Source organism: Lissotriton helveticus, chromosome 8 (genome assembly GCF_964261635.1).
Source record: "Lissotriton helveticus chromosome 8, aLisHel1.1, whole genome shotgun sequence".
Lineage (NCBI taxonomy): Eukaryota > Metazoa > Chordata > Amphibia > Caudata > Salamandridae > Lissotriton > Lissotriton helveticus.
This window is the reverse complement of record NC_136069.1, coordinates 842,490,793-842,500,415: the sequence shown is the minus strand read 5'-3', so window position 1 is coordinate 842,500,415 and position 9,623 is coordinate 842,490,793.

The window sequence follows — 9,623 nt, the reverse complement described above, 5'->3', positions numbered from 1 at the left end:
ACAGAACTAATGACCTACTTCTGTATAGCAATAACCAACAACCAGTAAATGGAGTAGAAATGAGAACCTGGCAGGAATATCGTGCAACATCCTATTTTCAATATTTGTAAATTTCCCCAGGTCTCATAAATTATTGGGAAAATACATTTTTGGCGTACAAAATCATTAGAGAACCGTTTCATTACATTGATAAAAACCTAAGCCAAGGAATGAAGTGGGGTTTCCTGTGTTTACAAATGTTTATGGTATTTTTAACTAGGGATTAATCTAGGTAAAAGGTAATGTTTGAAACTCGTAAAATGCTTTTAATGTTTTAATTATCTGGTGACACTAGCTGAATTCATATGTTTACTGCTTTTCTTCTCAAATTATCTTGATCCCTGTGTGGCTTGGTATCAAAATGTTGTGAATACTTGAACATCTTTGTTTTGGTGAGAAATGCCTAGAACATTTGCTAGTTATACCAAAACACTAGTGGTTACCTTAAACTCATTAATGTGTGAGCAGCTTCTGAAAGATTTTCTCTTTATCACACCTTATGGGAATTTTTGCAGTTTATGTAAAGATTGCAGGATAATTTATTAAAGGTTGGATTCGCTTAGAAATTGGATAATTACGTCACAAGCAGAGGGCACATCCTGTGGAATAGCTTTTTGAAGTATTGATTAATCAGGAGGTCTAAATGTGTATCTAAATAACATAATTGATTGAAATAAGTGTAAAGCATTAGTAGGTGAAGTATTTGATAGCTTCATGGGCTCTAGACTTGCTGGTGCATTGACTGCATGCTTCCACTTTTAATTGATTTAGCTAAATGTCAATTTTTCTGTGTTACTACCACCTGTAAGCGAAATTTACATGTGATTTTGTATTGTTTCAAATCTCATGTCACTATTTCGGTTTATGAAAAACCATAAAAGTATACATAAAATAAACTCCATAAATAAAAACAAAGAATCAACTGGCCAGATCAGCGAGCTGGTTTATAGACTTCAGATCCCTAATAGACTGTAAGCTCCTAAGACTAACAGAGGTCGGGTCAAAATGGCCCTTCATAGCACAAAACCTACTGAAAACTGTATCTTAATCATTAGACCATAATGTTACAACATATGTAACATTTCGTAATTTTCAGATGCTACACGTGCAGGCAATGCAAATAAGCTGTACCGTGAAATAAACAGCACCTGTACTTATGTAAAGCTATAATATGTATAATGGTGTATATCGGTCGGATTCCCATTCTAAAAAGATCTGCTATTCAGTTTGAGCCCGCTCTGCCTAAAATGTTTGCACACATCTGCTTGCAAATGTTGAGTATTCTGAAACACCACGACCTTGTATAGATGTAATATCCGCTCCATTGAGCCTGCTTGCTACCGGATTTGTCTCACTTCGTACAGTCGGAGTTCATACACTAATTCCCCATCCTACTGTTCTGTTTAACTCCATTTCTGTCATGGGAAAGCTCTTATCTAATGTACTCACAAACATGTGATCGCAACACCTGAAAACAAAGCTAAAATAGTAACACTGGATAACTTCTGCTAACACTTCTGTTTTTTGGCTACGAAACTTATTACAAAGTAATGTTCACAAACTGCACTTTTGTAGCATCTTAAACTTTGGTAGCAAGTCCCTTTCCTTTATTTTCTATGGGACGGTCTTGCAGTACCAGTGGTTGGTCATGTGTAGTGCTAGACTTCCTCAAGTGTTTCTATAAAAGTGCAGTTTGTGAATACCGAAAAAATATTAAACTTATAAATGTAAGTTTTCTTTGAGAATTTGACCTTAAGTTTGCCTTCTTGCCTAGTTCAAATCTTCTCAGTTTTTAACCCTACTTTTTTGATCATGTGACTAGTCACCATCATGTGACTAGTCACCATGTGGCTATCCTATGCTGGCATCGTTCATGTAAATTGCATATTCTGTTGACTGTCTTAATGAGTGTAGTTATGTTGAAAGACTTTAGTTCGATTATTGATACAATATTTGACTCTTTCAAGACACTTTGAGAAGGTATTTAGTTTGCTTTCAGCATGAGATACTGAGCTCCACACCAACCTGAATCTGCCAAATTAATAATTGTTATAAACCATGAAAATGTTGGTGCAGGAAGACCAAAGATTTGAGGGTAGACTTAAATTTACTGAAGCTTTTGGTGGCATATGTCCTTATTAAATTATTATTAAAAATGCTTTTTAGAAGGCTTGTAAGCGGATTATTTTAACTTGGCATGGATGGCTGAGTTTGTTAATGTATGTGTACGACTCACATGCGCTAATCTGGGCTGTAAGTGATAGGTTGGTGCTCACCCGAGTAACAATTGCCTTTAAAACCAGTGTCTTGAATCTATTTTGAGCAATACTATTTACCTGGTTTCAAACTGGTAAGCTTGTGTTCTACCAGCCAGTCTAATTTTTACACGTGAACCAGCCAGTCTAATTTTTACACGTGAATTAATGATTGTGCCCGTTGAAAGTAAGGTTTCTTAACATTTGACTGTACCAATAGTTTTCAGGGTGGCTTCATTTTTAGAATTTGCTAATTTAACAGCAATTTGTTTGTTCTCGACTATGTTCACTCTTATCCTCCTAGTAGAACTGGTTCATGTCTGCATGATTAAGTATGATCCACGCCCAAGGTATTTTGGACCATGTTGCTTTTAAAATCCTTGATCCTTCGATTTTTTTGTATCCAGATATCACCCATTAATTTCTGGGTGAATGATCACACAATTTCTTTTGATAGCTTCGACTAGAGGCTTGGTAAAAAGAGCAAAGCGGGCTGAACTCAGTGGACAGCGCTTCCTTGTCCTCTCCAGACTCTATTTTGTGCAGTAAAATCCATCATTATTCCAGAAGGCCTCTGGGTGGGCACACTGGGGTGTAATCCTACTGCTATGTATTTAGACTGTTAAAAGTAATAGGGTTCATCAGAAAATGCCACTAAACTGTTGAATTCCTTTAAGGCATCTATGAAAAACTCAATCCGCAGTTGCTGGAACATAACTCTCAAAAGCCAACCATATAAGGTTGGCTTTTGAGAGATGTAAAAGTCTGCCACTTAATTACATTTCAGGCGGTCGGGAATCAATCCTGTTCCCCTTCAACGAGCTGAGATTTTATTTTTAAGCACTTTCTGCTTTAAGGGTATTGGCGATGCGATATATTTCCTCTCAAGATGCACTAATGGTTGCTGCTGTAGTGGTTGGAAATGGGCAAATGTCCACATTGATCAAAATGGATTGCTGGATGAGAGCTAAAATGGCAATTGACCTTACTTAGATTAGTTCCAGGCATTTTTGACCTTAATGTGGTGCTCAAAAGAGATGTCAAGTACTTGTATAAGCAATGGCTAGAGGTTGCATCCTAATGCTATGGAACCTTTAGAATTATCCTAAATTCCAGTCTTCACAAAATTGCTGTGATGTGTTGTGTCAGGGCTGGGGCTTGGATGACCTATGCGACGAAGTGGGGCCTAACTACCACTTGCACAATAACGAACACAGAGACTGGCTGCAGCATAGGGGCCGAAGACCACGAGCGGTCTCGCGCCCATTTATTTATACCCGAGGGCTGCCCTGCCCTCGGGTTGTATGCGTGCGTGCGTGAGTGGACGGGCCGAGTGGCTCCGCCAGTACATCCCTCCAAACTCACAGATGATTAGTCCAGTCTTATTTAGAGTTCTTTGTACGGCGTATCCTCCAGGCATAGCCCTGGAGCCGCTGACTGGGAATCGGGTTTGGTCGTAGGTTGTACCTCTGGCTTCGCTGTCCCTCGGCCACGGATTCACCTGTTGGTGCTACTTCTTCGTTCTCAGGGCTTGGCGGTAAAACACTAGAACTGGTGTCTCCTCGGATTGGTGAAAGTTCTCTGTCACGAGGGCTGGCTGCCACCTCTGGAGTGATCGGCTGATCCTCGTTGATCTCCATGTCTTCCGATTCCTGTTCCTGGGTTATTTCCTCCCCGGATACTCTTTTGAACCAGGATATGTTCCTTGCCACCACTCGTGTATCTCGGGATGCGGACACCATGGTACCGTGTATGTTCACAATCTCCCATATCTCGGGTTCAAACGTTGTCTGGTATTTCCACTGGTGGTGGCGGGTCTTGGGGGCCACGCGATCCCCCACGGCGAAAGGCCTGACTCCTGCTCTCCTCGTTCGGCTCGCCCTCTCGTTTGTGCGTCGTCTCCTTTCCTGAGTTGCCTTGTGATCTAATTCCGGTGCTTGCCATGCTGGGCTCACTGGTACAGAGTCTCGTGGGGGTCTCCTGAACATTATGTGCGCCGGGGCGCACTTGGTGGTACAGTGCGGTGTTTGCCTGTAGGCATTTAGGAATTGCGACAGACACTCCTCCGCTGCTTCTCCCTTCTCCACACCGATTTTTAGTGCTCTGTTCATTGTCCTCATGAACCGTTCAACCTCTCCATTGGCCTGAGGCCATTGCGGTGTGATCCTCCTGTGACGTATGCCTTGTCTGGCTAAGTACGCTTGAAACTCGGAGCCCTGAAACGGTGGTCCATTGTCTGACCTCACTTCATCTGGGAATCCTAGCATGGCAAACGCCCGATCCAGAGCTGGCTTGACGTGGCTAAAAGCGGTGGATGGAATCACCTCCACCACTGGGAACCGTGAGCACGAGTCGATCAGTACCATGGCCTGGCGCCCGTCTGGGAAGGACCCGAAGTCCACACTTATCTTGGACCACGGGATATCACATGCGTCTTCCGTGATGACAGGGTGTGGCGCCGGTTCCTGGCCTGAGATGACACACGAGTGGCAGTTGCGGATCTCCTCTTCCACTGCGCTGTCAATGCCGGGGAACCATACCCTTCCCCACAGTCGGGCCTTCGTTTTTGCTATGCCTTGATGTCCTTGATGAGCCAGGCGAACCACCTCCTTCTGCAGGCATGATGGGATGACGATGGTGGCTCCTCGCAAAACCACTCCATGAGGTCCTGTGCTCAGTTCGCTTTGTGCACGCCACATCTGTTGGCGAAAAGTCTGTTCCTCCGCTGTGAGGGCACTGGCCCCATTCAGGAAATGTTTCCAGCTCCGGTCCTCCAGGGTGCGTTTCACCCTCCTGAGGCACTCATCCTGGTCGGTGGCCACTCCGATTTCTTCAAGCGTGAGCGCTTTGGGGCAAGCCTCCTGTGACAGGATCCTCACAAATTCTTCCACCTCCTCTATGTCTTCATGTTCCGGCGCCACCACCGCATGACCCGGGTGTCGCGAGAGGAAATCCGCGGGGTTGTCCGCTCCGGGCCGAAAAACGACTTTAAATCGGTACGTCTGAAGCTGGACAGCCCAACGTTCAATCCTGGGTGGCGCGAGTCTGGCTGTTCCCGCAAACAGTGGGACCAGCGGTTTGTGGTCCGTCACTATTGTGAATTTGTGTCCGAAGAGGTATAGGTGAAAATACTGACATGCCCATTTTATAGCGAGTGCCTCTCTTTCAATCTGTGCGTAGCGCATTTCGGTGGCCGTCAGTGCTCGGCTACCGTACGCTGTGGGCACCCACGAGTGATCCTCCGTCTTCTGTAGCAGGACCGCCCCTAGCCCTAACGGGCTGGCATCCATGACGACCTCCGTTTGACGATGTGGCCTGAAGTACGCCAGACTTTGTCATCGATCAGGGCCTCTTTCACTGCTCTAAACGTGTCGTCCTCTCTCACCGACCATGCCCATGGTTGTCCGGTTTTGGTGAGCGCTCGTAAGGGTTCCGACAGGGACGCCAGATTGGGGATAAACCGGCCACAATAAGTGGCCATCCCCAGAAAACTGCGGACCTCTGTTGCAGACGTTGGCTTGGGCGCCGATCGGATGGCCTCCGCTTTCTTAGGGTCCACTCTCAGGCCTTCTCGAGAGAAGATGTATCCGATGAATTCGACTGATTCATTGTAGAATGAGCACTTCTCCCGGTGGAGCGTTAGTCCGTGATCTGCTAGGCGCTGGAGCGCGGCCCTCAGGTGCCCATGATGTTCTTCTACGATCTTAGAGAAGACCAGAATATCATCACTTAAATTGATGACTCCTGGCAGTCCCGATAAAGTCTCCCTGATCGCATTTTGGAACACCTCCGCGGCCGAGGATACCCCAAAGCTCAGGCGTTTGAACCTGCGGAGGCCGACATGGGTTGAAAACGTCGTGATGTTACGGCTGTCTGGGTGGAGCTCAAGCTGATGGTAGCCCGCGTTTAAGTCCAACTTGGAGAACCATTTGGCCCCATTTAAATCAGCTACGATGTCGTCCATCGTTGGCGTGAGATGACGTTCCCTTTTGATTGCTTTATTTGGGAGGCGCATGTCCACGCACAGTCTTATTGCGCCTGGTTGCTTGGGTTTGGGCGCAACCACGAGGGGTGATACCCACGGTGTGGGTCCTGACACTTTTTTGATCACCCCCAGTTTCTCGAGTTTGATGAGCTCCTCCTCCACCTGCGGCCGCAGGTGGAACGGGACCCTCCAATGCAGCAGTGCTGTTGGCCTCACAGTGTGGTCAATGTGCAACTTAAACACCTTCCCCTTCAGGCAGCCCAGGCCTCGGAACAATGTCGGAAAGTCTCTTAGCAGGGCATCTGCATGTCGTTCATGTACTTGGTTGGCAAAGAATACAAGTTGGAGGTCCTCCGCGGTGTGGCAGCTGAGTAGCGTGTCCCGTCTGCCCCCCGTCACATGAAACTTCGTGTTCACCTTCTGGTCGTTGCACGACACCATCACGTCGATAACTCCGTGTAAAGGCAAAGGTTCATCACTGTTGTAAGTGTAGATTCTGGCTTTCGAGGGCAAAAGTGGTGGTCGAGGATAAAGTTGTTCGTATTGTATGCTGTCCATTACGTTCTCCGACGCCCCTGTGTCAATCAGGGCCTTCACCGGGGACCCTTCAATGTCCACTCCACACATCGGTGGCGGTCTCTTCCTAGACCCATCGCGACCAACGAAGGAGACGAAGAAAACATCGTTGTCGTCGTCCTCATCCAACCGGAACGCCTTCTGGTGGGTGTCGCCGCATGGTCCGGGATCCTCGAGGGAGAGTTGACGCACTCCCTGGGTGGCGGACCTACCACTGGGGCCGGCACGGCGGCCGCTGTGGCAAACTTTTGCAAAATGGTTCATTTTTCCGCAGTTGGAGCACGCTTTTCCTCTTGCAAAACACCGTCCGATCGAGGGATGGTCCATCTCACAGTTCCCGCACGTGGATCGAGACGTGGCCGCCTGCTGGTATTTCTGCGTGGATGGCGGGGGTCGCTTCCCCACCACATCCACGTGTTCTTCTTTGATCGACACGTGCTTCGCCGGTGCCGCGGGTCCGTCCAGTGCGGCCTGCATCGCCTCCGCTCTTGTGTTGGAGAGCTCATGCGACCTAGCCAGCACGAGGATCTCGTCCAGGCTGATACGTGGCTGACGTAGGATCAGGCGACGCAGTTGAACCGACCTACATCCTTGTATGAGCTGAGCCCTGATCTCCAGAGTTCTGTCTGGCAATTCACACGATGTCGCGAGCTTGCGCAGCCTCGCATAGAAGACATCGATCGACTCCCCTTCCTCCTGGCGGGCCTGGCGCAGTTTGAACCACTCGAAATCCGGGTTTGCGCGGGGGTCAAAATGGCGGTTGAGGGCTGTGATTGCTGCCGTGTAGTCGTTGCTGTCTCCTCGGTCTGGTAGCGTTTCAAACAGTTCATATAATTTGTCGCCCCCATAACACATTAGGAGTGATCGTTTGACTTTGCTATCGGTTTCCCTGACGCCCACGAAGTAGTGCTCTAGACGTCCAAGCCATAAGCGCCATCCCACGGCCGCAGTGGCCGGCTCGGCCAGCTCGCTGAACGGCGGAATCGGGGCCGCCATGGCATGACCCGGCGCGGCGGGTGCAATGTTTCGAGCCGGGACTGGAGGTGGCGGACCTGCTTGCACCTGTCCGGCATTTTGCGTCACCAATGGCGGTGGGGTGGGAGTTCGCTGGGCGGGTCCTGTGGGCGCTGCCCCTCCCGTTGCTTGCAGGCTCATCTTTGGTGCGCAGGTCGTCCACTGGCACTGAGGTGACGGCGGTGACCCTCGGGGGCCTGCTGTGGGAGCGCGACGACGGTCCCGTGCCTTCTTGCTGGGCAGGTGCTGTTCAGAGGTGCACCCCCCTCAACACTGATGACTGCGGGCCCCTGGTAGCTAGCGTATGTGCTGCTGGACGTGCTTCGCCCTCCAAAAACGGCAAAAACCGGAGCTCCGCGAGATGAGTTAGCTTTGGCAGGGCAGCTTTCCCGCCTCCGCGAGATGCGTGAGCTTCCGCAGGTGCGCGGCGAGGGCCGAGCCAGTCCCTCTGATCAGCGCTGCGCGCGTCTCCCCTCCCACGCGCTCTTCAGTGTGACGGCAGTCAGGGGGGGTGAGGCAGCGCATGACTCTCCCACGGGGGCGTCTCAGCACGGGCCCTCCTTGCAGACGCGGCACACTCTCCTCACCTTGTGCGCCGCGACGGGCGCGAAGTTCCCGCCGACCGTCGACATGGCCGGGACACAGCAGCACAGCGGGGTGGCACCCGCGAGGGAAGGCAGCGCCGGCCTCAGGCTCCAGCGCAGGCAGCGCGAGCGCGGCTCCGGCAGCACCACGGGACACAGCAGGTGCGTCCGCGGGGGCGAGGCGTGGGTAACGTACCCGCCTCGTCGCCAATGTTGTGTCAGTGCTGGGGCTTGGATGACCTATGCCACGAAGTGGAGCCTAACTACCACTTGCACAATAACGGACACAGAGACTTGCTGCAGCATAGGGGCCGAAGACCACGAGCGGTCTCGCGCCCATTTATTTATACCCGAGGGCTGCCCCGCCCTCGGGTTGTATGTGTGCGTGCGTGCGTGAGTGGACGGGCCGAGTGGCTCCGCCAGTACATGATGCATAACGGGAGTTCTACCATAGGGGCCCACTTACTCATCCAGGTGATGGCTACTCTGTGCCTAGTGAATAACCAGGCCAGAAGCAAGAACTTGTCAACTTACGTCCCTTTGGCTTTTTAATGTAGCCCAATAAACAGTGAAGCGGTAGACTGTATATGAAGACGTGCGACCGTCCATAAGTCAGACACCACCTGTGTCCAAAGGCATTGCACCATGGACCTCCACCATGCCAGCTGCAGGAAGTCGCACCACCGTCATTATAATGAGGGCAATCAGGCCCTGCGGGGTTATGCGTTGTAATCTTAGGGGTCAGATATGTTGTTTGAAAAGTTGTAGTGCATCAGCTTAAAGGAGACATTACAAGATATTGTGCTTGTGAGTGTCCACTAATGTGGTCCACATATTGCCCTCTCAAGGGGTTCCTCGGTCGGCATTCAATGCTGCTCTGGCCCGGGGCGGAGGACCAGTTGTGTTCTCTCATTGCCCTAGACAGTGATCAGGTATTCTGCACCAAAGGACAGTAAATCTTCTAGTGTGTGCGTGGTCTGAGGGGCAGCAGGGTACATGGGCCAAGTCGTTCTGGCTATTTTTCATACCGGCAAAATGCAAGTAAGGCCCCAATCACAGTGCAAAGGCCTCCAGTCTGTTCATAACAAAATCACCCGGCTGTAGGTCTACCAACATCACGCAGCCACTATCTTTCCATACTGAAAGGACACATGGTCCATTTGCTGGACC